This window comes from Aotus nancymaae, unplaced genomic scaffold (genome assembly GCF_030222135.1).
Source record: "Aotus nancymaae isolate 86718 unplaced genomic scaffold, 86718_ANA_hifiasm-v0.15.2.pri h1tg000043l, whole genome shotgun sequence".
Classification (NCBI taxonomy): domain Eukaryota; kingdom Metazoa; phylum Chordata; class Mammalia; order Primates; family Aotidae; genus Aotus; species Aotus nancymaae.
Window position 1 is genome coordinate 4823191 of NW_026988457.1, and position 13634 is coordinate 4836824.

At 35.7% G+C, this 13634-nt stretch overlaps 1 protein-coding gene across 6 annotated transcripts in view; it reads left to right on the top strand.

Annotated features, from left to right (window-relative positions):
* PDS5B (PDS5 cohesin associated factor B) overlaps positions 1 to 13634 on the top strand; it is a 181333-nt gene that overhangs the window by 36518 nt on the left and 131181 nt on the right. The window lies entirely within an intron of this gene.

Consider the following 13634-nt stretch of genomic DNA (forward strand, 5'->3'; position numbering starts at 1 on the left):
GTAGGATGACTATAAACCAAACCAAACCAAACCAGAAAAAAACTATTGGAGAGGATGTGGAAAAATTGGAGCCCTCATTTGCTGGTGTAGCTAGCTGCTGCTGTGAGAAACAGTTTGGTGGTTCTTCAAAAAGCTAAACATAAAGTTACCATAAATTTAGCAATTCCACTGCTAGCTATATACTGAAAAGAATTAAACAGGGACTCAAATGGGTATTTGTACAGCAGTGTTTATTGCAGCATTGTTTGCAATAGCCAATAATGGAAACAACCCAAGTATCCACCAGCAGAAGAATGGATAAACAAAATGTGGTTTATAAATACAATTTTCAGTCATAAAAAGAATTGAAGCTCTCTGATACATTCTATAACAGGGATGAACCTGAAAATATACTAAGTGAAATTTGACAGAAAAGGACAAATAACTGTGATTCTACTTGCATGCAAATTCATAGAGACAGAAAGTATGTTAGCAGTTACTAGGGGCTGGGGAAAAGAGGGCATGGGATGTTATTGCTTTATGGTTACAAGTTTCTGTTTCGGGTGATGAAAAAGTTTTGGAAATGGTGATGGTTGCACAACATTGTAAATACAATTAATGTCACTTAATTGTAGATTTAAAAATGGGTAGATTTTATGTCACGTATTTTACACAAAAAATTAATGTAGTAGATCTAAAACTATTGAATTGTACATTCTAAAAGATAAATTACTTGATATGTGAATTATATAATAATAAAACTGTTTAAGAAAACAGAAGTGAAACCAGCTATCTGTGTTTGGATGACATGGTCACAAAACAAAGTTGATTTTAGCCAGGAAGCCTATAAGGTAGATGTAATCAGTGAGACTAGATTTAGATTAGATTTAGTAATATTAATCCATATGCATTCCCTCAAAATTAATGTCTTTCAGGAATATATCAAGTGTTTATGTACCATAATGATTTTGGTAAGTTTTTCCCATTATAGGGAAATTTATTGAGAAACTTATCAAATTAAACTTTTTGGTGGACTTGATATCCTAATTTTTCTTGTAACCCCTACCCCAAGTTTACGCATTATTAATATTTTATCTACAAGGTATGGAACTTTGTAAGCAGATTTGTTAATTAAATATTTATTATGGATACTGTGTTATTTTTAGTTAGGTAGAATTAACAGTTGTACTCTAATTTGCCCTGTGTACAGTATGGTACTTTGGGTCCTTAGATATTAATATGGGTGGTACATTTATGCCCATTTTATTGTTATCTTAAAGAGATACATTGTAGTGTTATGCAGTGCTTACTGGATTTTACTTCTGTCTCAACCTCTTTGTCTTACTAAACTATACTTCTCTTCTGTTTTCTATTATATCCTCTCTTTGAATATTTTTGTGTTGTCTTCCAGTCGTTCGGAGCTTCCTGTTACTGCTTCAGCGAGCCCTTTGCAGTTCCTCATACATTCCCATAGTCTTCCTATGTTCTAGCTGGTATGTCTTTCTTTGTCTTTGGAAATTCTCTTTCTAAAATACCAATCTAATTGCTCTTTATATTTCTTGGAAAAGAGAGAGAGAGAGGAAGGAAAGAAGGAAGGAAAAGGAAGGAAGGAAGGAAGGAAGGAAGGAAGGACGGACGACTGCCTTATGTGATAATGACCAAACTCTTTACTCCTTATCAGAGACTTAAAGCCTTAGATTAACTGGTCCCACTTTCTTTTATAACACCTTCACCAATATGTGTACATGTATATGTACATGCACAGAATCTAGTTGAATCACTTTTGTTTCAGTACCTTTTTCCTTTTTATTCCAGTTAGTATCATTTTTTTTATCCATTCACCAGTTAATGGACATTTGGATTGTTTATACTTTTTGGATATTATGAATAATACTACTATGAATATTCCAGTAAAAGTCTTTGTGTGGATATAGGTTTTCTCTTGGATGGACACCTAGAAGGGGAATCGCTGAGTCATATGGTAAATTTACATTTAACTTTTTCAGATACTGTCAAATGTTTTCTAAAAATGGCTGCAGCATTTTACATTCTCACAAAATATGAGGGTTCCAGTTTCTTCACAGCTTCAACAATACTTGTTACTGTCTTTTTAAGAGGCAGGCTGGAGTGCAGTGACTCAATCATAGCTCACTGCAGCCTTGAACTCCTGGGCTCAAGCCATCTTCCTCTCCCAGCCTCCTGAGGAGCTAGGACTACAGGCATGCCCTACCATGTCCAGCCAATTAATTTTTTTTTTTTTTTTTTTTGGTAGAGACAGGGGTTTCACTGTATTGCCCAGGCTGGTCTAGAATTCCTGCCCTCAAGTGGCCCTCCTGCCTTGGCCTCCCAAAATGCTGGGATTACAGGTGTGAGTCACTATGCCTGGCCTTTCTTTTTAATTAGTGCCGTTCTACTCTTCTAATTAAGCTAAAATATCTTTGTGCCTTGAGTTTCTGGATGGGCTAACATTTTTGTTTCTGTTCAGTTCGCTCTGATTTTTCAGTATTCTGATTCTTAATTTCCAATTTAGTGTCCCCTAAAGAACCTGAAGTAGAAACCAGAAAACCTGATCTCTTGTCATTGCTCTGCCACTTACTACAGGGTGATTGTATCAAGTTTGTCAGCTTTCTGAACCTCTCTGAACTTCATTTTCTTTATCTGAAAAATGGGGATAATTCCTATTTTTATAGAATTTTGGAGAAAAATATGTACTTGAAAGAGCGTTGAAAACCATGATCTATTTTTAAAAAATTAAACCTGTCATGCCTATGTATATAAAATATCAGAAATGCTTACAAGGATAATGGGCGGAATTGGCAATATATTGTAATGTTACTAAACTTCGCATGTAAATTTCCTCATGGAGCTTTTTTCATATAGAAGTGTTTGGGTCTGATTATTAGAGGATTCAACAGTGTGCCAGAGATTGGAAAATCATTAGGTTAAGGGAATTTGGAAATCAGATATGGATCAATTTGAGTTTAGTAGTTGATAACTTTAGCATAGTTATTTAACCTCTTTGAACCTCAGTTTTCTTGTTTATAAATGGGCATAATTATATAGTTCATCTTATTAAGAACATTTATTCAGCTTTTGCTTTTTAACCAGCATTGTGTTATGCATTAGGTATGTAGTAGTGAACAAATTAGGATCCCTAAACTGTTCTTATATAGTTTACAGGTCATAAGGGGAAATACATTAGATAATTTATGTTTACATTTATGATAAATTCTTTGAAGGAAAAGTGCAGAGGTGGCATGAGAGCATATAGTAGAGATTTTATTTAGACTGAGTAGATTTGGGATGGCTTCCCTGATTGACAGATGAGACTTGAAAGGGCAGGGTTAGCCAGGCGTGAGGGCTAGAGAGGAGAAAAAGTTTCTTGAAGCAGAAGGAATAGCACAGCCTGAGACAGAAGGATCTTGGTTTAGTGTCTTCAAGGAATAGAGATGTGACTGCAGTGTAATGAGCAAGTGGTCAGATTAGTATATTTGGAACTTATTCGAAGGGCAGTGGGAACCTGTTTAACAATTCTAAGTAAGGCAGTGATATGAGGAGATTAGCTTACTAAGATCATTCTGGTTGCTCTCTGAAGAATGAATTGGATGCGGCATAGATTTATGTTCTGGCAAAGTAATGGCTAAATAAGGGCGGATTTCATTTACATTTTGCAAGGTAGCATTTACAGGACTTGATTGTTAATTGTAAATGTTGAAAGGGAATAGCCAAGCTTCATTCCTGGAGAACTGGGAGGAAGAAATGGGTACATGAGGCAACACACACTGAAGAGAGAGAGGATTGAAGAATGAGGATTTTTTTGGAGGGAGAAAAAAATTGGGAGACATTTTGTTTAGTTTTGAGAATCCTAAGTTCATGGTATCTTTGAGAATACCCAAGTGGAAATGTTAAGTAGACCATTGTATATGCGGACTGGAGTTGAAAAGAGACGTCTTTGTGGAGTATGTATTAAAAGAAAGCTTAGGACAAAAGCCTTGGAAGAAAAACATAAACAGTAAAAAGAGAATTGAGCTCTGATGAGTAACTGATATTTGGAGGTTGAGTAGAAGAGAAGTCAACAGAGGAGATAGGAGTGACCAGAAAGGTAGGAAAAAAATCAGGCAAAGGTAAAATGTAGTAGAAACAAAAGGAAAATAATGTTTCAAGGAGGAGACTGTGGTCAACCGTGTATCATACTGTTGGGGTCAATAAAATAAGGATTAGAAAAAGGTTCACTTCATTAGCCAACATACAGGCCAACTGATGACTTTTAGTTAGCTTTTACTGCATCACAAATCACCCGAAGACTTAATTACTGAAAACAACCGTTCCCAGTTCTGTATATTATTGGCGATTTATTGGCAATTTGGGTTTGGCTTATCTGGGCAGTTCTACTACTGATTTTAGCTGGGGTTGCTCATGCATCTACAGATATGCCTCTGCGGTCACCTGGTGGTTTGGCTAGGGCTGGTTTGTTCATGATGACCATGACTGGGACAATGCACCTGCCTCTGTGCATATACGTTCTCATTTTCCGTTGAGATAGCTTGGGCTTGCTCACATCTTTGTAGCAGAATTCCAAGAGCAGTAGGTGAGGTAACCCATAGCACAAACACTTAAGCTTCTCAAGGTCCCATTGGCCTCATAGACCATTTCAGATTCTAGGTCTGAAAAAACACTTTTATTTCTTGATGGACAACAAAGTCACGCTGTAAGGGTGTAGATACAAGGAATGGAAAAGTTTGTTGCCATCTTTTGCAATCTGCCACGGTGACTGCGGCAAAAGCATTTTGCTGATGAGGCGGAGTGTGGGAGTGGGAAACTGTTTGGAAGCTAGATTGGATTAGTATGAATGCTGAATGGGAATTAAAAGTAGGTAATATAAATTACTTTTTGAGAAGCTTGTCTGTGAAGGTAATTTGGGAGAGAGGACAGTAGCTGAGACTGGGGAGGTATTTGTAGTCTAAACAGGTATGTTGTATTTTCTTTCCCTTCCTGCCTGAATGTCTTCCATCCATCCAATAACATAATATATTTGAATGCTAAGGTAAAGTATCTAGTAGACACAGAGGATGCTGATACATGGGAAAGAGGAGATAACTTGTCAAGTAAAAGTCTCTGAGAAACCAGTAGAGGATGGGATTTTGTGTACTTATGAAGGGGTTAGTTTTTTGATGTGAGGAGGGCTATTTCCTTTCTGGTATTAGGGAAGGAAGGAGGGAAGGAAAGAAGGGAGGGAGGGAGGGAATGGGTGCAGATGTACACAGGCATGTAAATTTGGTGATGAGAGGCTGAGAAAGTTTTTATTTGATGGCGCTTCTGTTTTCTCAATGAAGAAGCAGCAGTCTACCGAGAGGAGTACAAGAATGTGTGTTTGAGATTTGACGTGAATAGAAAGATTCATAATTTTATTTGCCCCTGCCATGGGTTAGCGAGTTGACTACTGACCAGAGAAATACTAATCACTCAATAAATGAGAGATACTATCACTATTAATATACAATAATTACTTTAAAGAAATTTAACAGAATACTTTCTGTGCTGTTAGAAACTGTTGCAGGTTGAGATATTCCAGGGCCTGGGGATCCTTTCCTGTTTGAGCCAGTTAAACTTTACTGTCTTTCATAACATTGTTGGTCCTTAAAAAATGATGTAGGCGAGTGACCATGTTTGCCCTTTTACAAATAAACATTACAAAAATACGTACTCAAAGTAAGGGTCCATTTCTAAAAGAACTTCCTAAAATATTCACCGTTATGCTGTCTTACCAGAAAACATAAGGAATAACTTAAATACACTTACTTTGAATTAATAAAGATTAATTCAGGCTGCATGGTGGATTAGTCATAAAATTGTATGTTGAAAAAAGCTTTTTGTTTAAAAAGTTGGGAAATATGTAAACATGGACTTCAAGTTATATGCTTAGGGGAGAATAACATAATTTACTTAGTCTTTTTTTCTCTTAAGAAAAACTCCCATTAGATTTTTGGTTGTCCCTTGACAAGAATAAGCCTAACTTCTTAACACTGTTTAATTACTGTGTACTAAAGAGTTGTCTTTATGGAGGGCACCATCTGCTGGTTGTAAGAGGTACCAGTTGCGAAGAGGACTGCCTTCTTCAGTTATCAGACTCTTCACAAAATTTTATGTTTTTCCTTGAATTCCACCTCAAGCCTGGAGTTAAATCCCAGAAGGAAAAACAGCTTTTAATTAACATGGCCAAGTATGGATTCTAGTAGTGATTTGATTTGATTTCTGTGACTGTGAATTTAATGTCACACTGTGAATTTTTAAGAAAAATCAACATGAAACTGGCAGATGCCAGTCTTTATTAGTTGATTTGGATGCCTAGATCAACTAAAAAATTGGATTGCTTATTACTATGACTGCTCATCAATACTTTGTTTTCCTTTTCCATTCAATGAAAAGATTTTACCTATTTTTTACTGCAGTCTCTTGTTTAGTTTCACCTATGAACATTTGTTTATGTCTGATAATACTAAAGAATGAATATTTCATTGATTTTTCTTCCTAATAATATGATTAAAAGATACTCCTGTATTTCCTTTAATTAATGATTATTGCATTTGAACCTTTTAAAAGCTCTTTAGTATTAGAATATTTTCTTTTCTTTTCTTTTTTTTTTTGAGATGGCATCTCACTCTGTCACCCAGGCTGGAGTGCAATGGCAAGATCTCAGCTCACTGCAACCTCCACCTCCTAGGTTCAAGTGATTCTCCTGCCTCAGCGTCCCGAGTAGCTGGGATTACAGGCATGTGCCACCATGCCCAGCTGATTTTTGTATATTTATTAGAGATGGGGTTTCCAGGCTGGTCTCCAACTCCTGACCTCAGGTGATCTGCCCTCTTTGACCTCCTAAAGTGCTGGGATTACAGATGTGAGCCACTGTGCCTGGCCTAGTGTTAGAATATTTTCTTATGCTTACTGTTCATACTGGACATAAAAATGTAAATATAATCTATGCATATGATAATTTTTAAACTGAACTGTTTCCCGAAAATCCTTATTTTAAATAACCCTTTGAAAGTAGGGAAATTCTAGGTTTATCATGGTTTTACTATAAAATGGTGGTAAATTTAAAATTTGTATTTTTTAAATGGAGAAATTGCTAAATCAGCACATTGTTCATAGCATGTAAAATAGAGTCTGATATAGGTAAGTTTTATATAACTATTTTCTAAGTGCAGTTATTTTTCATTTTTTGTTTGCTCTACCATAATAGTGAACATTTGAGATTCCCCAAAGATGAAAGGAACTATTATATGTCAAATCATTTATTTGGTATTCTATTTAAGGAGCAGCTCTGTATCAATACCTATTTCTCATTGACTTAATGATTGATTCCTCTTCCTCTGCATTGCTCCTTTTCTGCTTCTTCTTTTTTCTTTTCACCTTTTTCTTACCTTGTAATTTGGTATTCATTCCCATCATTCTCTGGACAATTTTTTCTCAAAGATCATCCTGTCAAGTTCCAGGGAGTATTTGCTGAGGTCATTTTGTATGTTTTCACTGAGGGTAGTTGGTAAGTATCACCCCTCCATCTTCAAATGTTTTTGTCACCCCTCCATCTTCAAACGCTTTTTGCCTAGGTTTTTGTAACATCACTATATATCACTCCTCCATCTTCAAACAGTTTTTTCCCTAGATGTTTGTAACAATTATTGTCATTTTTCTAAAGATATTTTCTTGAATTTCTTCTTATTTTCTTCTTTATCTCCCCTGTGGGCTCCCACCACCCCAATCACTATAGGTATTTCTTTAAGGTTTAGTATTAGTGTCTCAGCTCACCCTACTCATTTTCTTTACTTAACTTGTAAACCCATAAAGCATGAGCAATAAATGGTTCTAAAATATTTTCTCATTTTAGGCTTTTTTTCCTAGAACTTTAGATGTACAGTTGCCTTCTAGAGCAAACTTTATTTTTCCCAAGACTTGATCTCTCTCTGGGTTTTCCCCTGTCTCCATTACAGTGAGGGCAGAGCTCTTTCTTGTACATTTGCTCATCATTGCATTCCTAGTACTTAGTATATTGCACCAAGTAAATTATCAGTAAATATTTAAATAAATGGTTTTCTAGGAACAAAGATTTTGAATCTTATAATCATCTCTGCTTCTCTATTATCATTCATACGTCTTTGAATCAGTTTTCTTGTTTGGTAGTCATTGCCTACAGTTAGTTCCTCATTACTTCTTTCTTGGAATTTTGTAGTAGTTTCCTAACTTTTTAAATTTCTCCTATGTCTAGATCCACTTTCTGTTGTAATCATAATTTCTTAGAATAGTTCTGGTCATTCATTCATTCAGTATTTCCTGAGTACATACTACTAATAGTAGCTATTATATTTGATAGATGCTAGCATAAATGTTATATGCTACTTTTCTTAAGGAGCTTGTAGTCTAGTGGGAGAGACAAAGATAGAAATAAGTACAATAGATACAATGTCATAAATGCTAATTGTAGTAGATTCAAAGTGTGACTAGCTGTAAGAGAGGAGCCTAGCTCCCCCGGTTGAGGTTAGGGAAAGTTAAAATGAGACTTTAAGGTCTGTAGAGTTTGCTTAGTAGACAAGGGCCAGTATGTTTTACTTGGAGAAAAATAGCCTGTGTATGTTCACAGTATATTTTACAAGGTCAGTCTGTCTACATTATTTAACTGTGGTCTGTGGCCATATTCATGTATTTGGGATGATGAACATCGTTTGTCTCTGAGATAAGGCAGAGAGACTTTTTTCCACTCCAGACTTAGTGGAAGAAAAGCCTATCACATTTATCAATCTTTTCCTGGAGTGCTTTGTCGTAGGCATTGGCTGAGTATCTTCTTTAATTTAAGGAACATAATTATGTACTTGGTTCTTGCTAGATCGTGTTTTTCTTAACCATAAGTCATGCAACTATTCTCTTATATCATATTCTAAAAGCTTTTAACAATTTACCTCTATATTTAGGTTGTCACTATACCTGGAATTCATTTTGTGTGTGGTGTGAAATATAGGTACAGTGTCCTTTTTAAAAAATATAGATATGAAAGTATCTTCAGAACTTTTTATTGTATTCTCTCTGTTCTTTCCTTACTGTCGTCCCTACCACTTTTTTTCATATACAGTTGCATACCACATAACTTTTCTGTCAGTTATGGACTGCATATATGATGGTGGTTCCATAAGCTTATAATACTGTATTTATACTGTACTTTTCTTATGTTTAGAAATATTTAGATACACAAATACCATTGTGTTGTGGTTGCTTACAGTATTCAGTACAGTAACATGCTGTACAGGTTTGTAGCCTGGAGCAGTAAGGCTATATACCATATATCCTAGGTATGTAGTAGTCTATCCCATTTAGGTTTGTGTAAGTACACTCTATGTTTGCACAACAATAAAATTCCCCAAAAACGTATTGTCAGAAAGTATCCCATCATTAAGTAATGTATGGCTATGTACAGGAGGAACACAGTAGATTTTTGGTTGTTCTTATATCCTGCAACCTTGATAAACTAATAGTTTATGTTTTGTAGATTCCTTTGGCATCTTCTGTGTAGATAATCATGTCGTCTGGATCTAGGGACAGTTTCATTTCTTCTTTTCCAGTATATATGCTTTTTATTTTCTGTTTCTTGCCTTTTTGTGCTGCGCAGGGTTTCTAGTATTATGTTGAATAAAAATGCTGGGAATAGACATCCTTTCTTTGTTTCTGACCTTAAAGAGGGAGCTTTTAGTCTTTTAACATTAAGCATTTGTGTTACCTGTTGGTGGTTTATGTCTGTGTGGATGTCCCTGACTTATGATGGTTTGACTTACACTTTTTTTACTTTATGATGGTGTGAAAGCAATACACATTTGGTATGCTCCTTGACATATGATGGACATGCACTTTTGACTTAATATATTATTTTAAATTTACATTGGGTTTATTGGGACATAACCTTATTGTAAGTTGAGGAGCATCTATATATTGATGTTTTTACTCTTCATCCTTGCTAAACTCAGTCTTCCTAATTCACGTTTTATCTGTAAATCCTTTTCAAGTTTTTATGTACATAAACATACCATCTGTGAGTAACAACTGGCTCATTTTGAATCCTTATACCCTTTATTTCTTTTTCTTTCCTTCCCTTGTTAATTAGCATCTTTATTGCAGTGTCAATTAAAAAAAAAGTGATGATAGCAGGTATATTCCTGCAGTTCCTGATCACAAATAAAAAGCTTTCAATGGATTGTCAGTAAACATTATGCTATAGGGTGTTTATAACACCTACTTTTCTCAGATAAAGGAAACTTTCACCCAATTCTTAGTTTACTAAACTTGTTTCTTTTTTGTTTTACAGTCATGAGTTGTTGAATTTTACCAAATTTTTCTTCATTTATTAATACTAAAAAAAGTCTGTTTAGTATATAATTTAAATATGATTTTCCTTTTAATCCTGTTGATGTAATGAATTTAACCTTGCCTTCCCAGGATAAATACTTTTTAAAAATATATTGCTGCATTTGGTTTCCTAATATTTTGTTTGGGAGTTTTGCACTTATGAATAAGATTTGTCTGTGATTTATTTTCTCTGATTGTTCTTCTCTTCTTCTTTTCCTTTTTTTCAGATACAGACTCTTGCTCTGTTGCCTAGGCTGGAGTGCAGTGGTGCAATCATAGCTCACTGCAGCCTTGAACTCCTTGGCTCAAGTGATTCTGTCACCTCAGCTTGGCTAATTTTTTATTATTTATTTATTCTGTAGAGGCGAGGTCTCACTTTGTTGCCCAGGCTGGTCCTGAACTCCTGACTTTAAGCAGTCATCCTGCCTCAGCCTCCTAAAGTACTAGGATCACAGGCTTGAGCCATTGTGCTTGGCCTCTGATTGTTCTCATTAGGTTTTGGTATCAGAGTTATGCTAATTAGTTGCTTAAAATTAGTTGGGAAGGATTCCGTTGTTTTTCATTTCTTGGACCTATTTGTATGACACGGGAAATATTTCTTCCTTTATTTGTTAGGACTCACTAGTAAAGCCATCTGGACTTGGATATTTTTCCTTGTGGAAAGATCTCTTGGTGATTGATTTTGTTTCTTAATAGTTTTCTTTTTTCTTTCTTGAGTTAGTTTTGGTAATAAGATATGTAGTTTCTCAGTTTTATTTACATATTCAAATGTTATATTATCAAATTTGTAAGATTGGCCTGTGATTTTTGACTTTGTTTATCCTACATTTGTTTTCTTTTGATTCATTGATTATTAAGAAGTGCTTTAAAAAATTTAAATGTCTGGAGCTTTTCTTAACCATTTTGTTAACCTTTTTGTTGAAGTGTAACATACTCAGAAAAGTGCAAAAAGTACGTCTTTAGCTCTGAGACTACACAAAGTGAAAATACTTTTGTAACTAGCATCTCAGAAGGATCTTTTCCGCTCTTTCCATTAAATCTGTCCCCTAAAACATCACTATCGTGACTTTTACCATCTTGGGTTAGGTTTCTCTGTCTTATGAATGTAATCATACTCTTATGTAGTGTTTTGTGTCTGGCTTCTTTCACTTTGGTGTGTGTGTATGTGTGCATGTGCATGTTGTGTGTTGAGACAGGGTCCGCAGGGTCCGCTCTGTCACTCAGGCTTGAGTGCAGTGGTGTGATAATGGCTTACTGTGGCGATGACTTTCTGGGCTTACGCAGTTCTTCCACCTCAACTTCCCAGGTAGCTAGGACCACAGGTGCACACCACCATGCTTGGCTAATTTATTTTTATTTTTTTTGTAGAGATGAGGTCTCACTGTGTTGCCTGGGCTGGTCTTGAACTCCTGGGCTCAAGTGATCTACCTGCCTTAGCCTTCTCAAATACTGGGATTACAGGTGTGAACCATCATGCTCATCTTGATGTTTGTAATGTTCATCCATATTATTGTGTGAGGCAATGATTTCTTCACTCTTCATGGCTGTTTTTTTCCCCCATTGTGTGACTATACTACAGGTTGCCTTGCATTTTAGTGTTGATGGACATTGGTGTTTTCTGTATTGACAACTGAATGGTATTGCTGTGAACTTTTTTTAATATGTCATGGTGGATGCAACTATACGTTTCTATTTAGTAAATACCACAGAGTGAGTCCTGGGGCCTATTTATCTTTTTCTTTTTTTTTAAACTTGATATTTAGTTTACTGGTTTTAGTGTTTGCATGGCATATTCTTCCATCCTTTTACTTTCAGCATATCATTTCCACATTTTTCATTGTCTTTTGAGGTCTTTATATTGAAATTTAAAAATCTTGTTCTTTTAACCTGATTGTGTATATTACATACACATATAGTACTTAGTATGTGCTAAACAGTGTTGTAAGTACTTTAGATAGACTTACACCTCTTAATTTTCATTTGGCTAATTTGTCCTTATTTTACTCTGTACTTAAAAATTATACTCCTTGGTTGTGAACTTTAGATTTGCAATTATATTCTTTCTTCACTTTGAAGATAACATTTTGCTGTTTTCTGGCTTATATTGTTGGTGTTGAGAAGTCATCTATTTAAATGCTATTCCTTTCAAGGTACTGTGTGTGCTCTAAGATTTTGTTTGTTTTCTGGAATTATTATTGTCTTAAATTTAATCCTGTTTGGCTTATTAAATTTGTAGATTGATATTTTATGATATTCTCTGTAGGTATTTGGCTTCTGCTTCAATCTAGTACTTCTGGTACTCCCATGAATCCCATGTATGAATCCCTCATTCTTCTCCCTCTGTAACTTCCATGAATTGTAGGCTACATTTGGGCCTTTCTATTCTGTATTTCAGTTGTATGTTTCTCTGTGTTGCACTCCAGATAATTTCTTCTGACCTTTCTTTCAGTTCATTAAATCTAATTTTTTTTTTTTTTTTTGAGACAAGGTGGAGTGGAGTGGCGCAATCTCAGCTCACTACAACCTCCGCCTCCTAAGTTCAAGCAATTCTCCTACCACAGCCTCCCTAATAGCTGGGACTACAGGGTGTGCCACCACGCCTGGCTGAATTTTATATTTTTTGTAGGGATGAGGTTTTGCTATGTTGCCCAGTCTGATCTTAAACTTCTGGCTCAAGTGATTTGCCTGCTTGGGCCTCCAGAAGTGCTGGGATTACAGGCATAAGCCATTGCACCTGGCATTTAATGATTAAACCTTCATATCTACAAATACATTCACCTGTTGAATTTTCAATTTCAGTAATTGTATTTTTAAATTTTTAGAGCTCTATTTTTTTTTAAAACTTTTAGTTTATTATTTTATATTTTTTACTTCCTACAGATGTTTTTGGAATTGTCTTTTATTTATTTATTTATTTTTGAGACAGAGTCTTGCTTTGTCGCCCAGGTTGGAGTTCAGTGTTGTGAAACTTGGCCCACTGCAACCTCCGGCTCCCAGATTCAATTGATTTCTCCTGCCTCAGCCTCCCGAGTAGCTGGAATTATAGGCGCCTACCACCATGCCTGGCTAATTTTTGCATTTTTAGTAGAGACTGAATTTTGTCATGTTACCAGGCTGGTCTCAAGCTCCTGACCTCAGGTGATCCGCCTGCCTTGGCCTCCCAAAGTGCTGGGATTACAGACGTGAGCCACACCCGGCCGTCTTTTATTTCTTTAAGATTGTAGTAGTTCTGCAATCTTTGATAGTTACAGTATAAGAACAATTGTGAG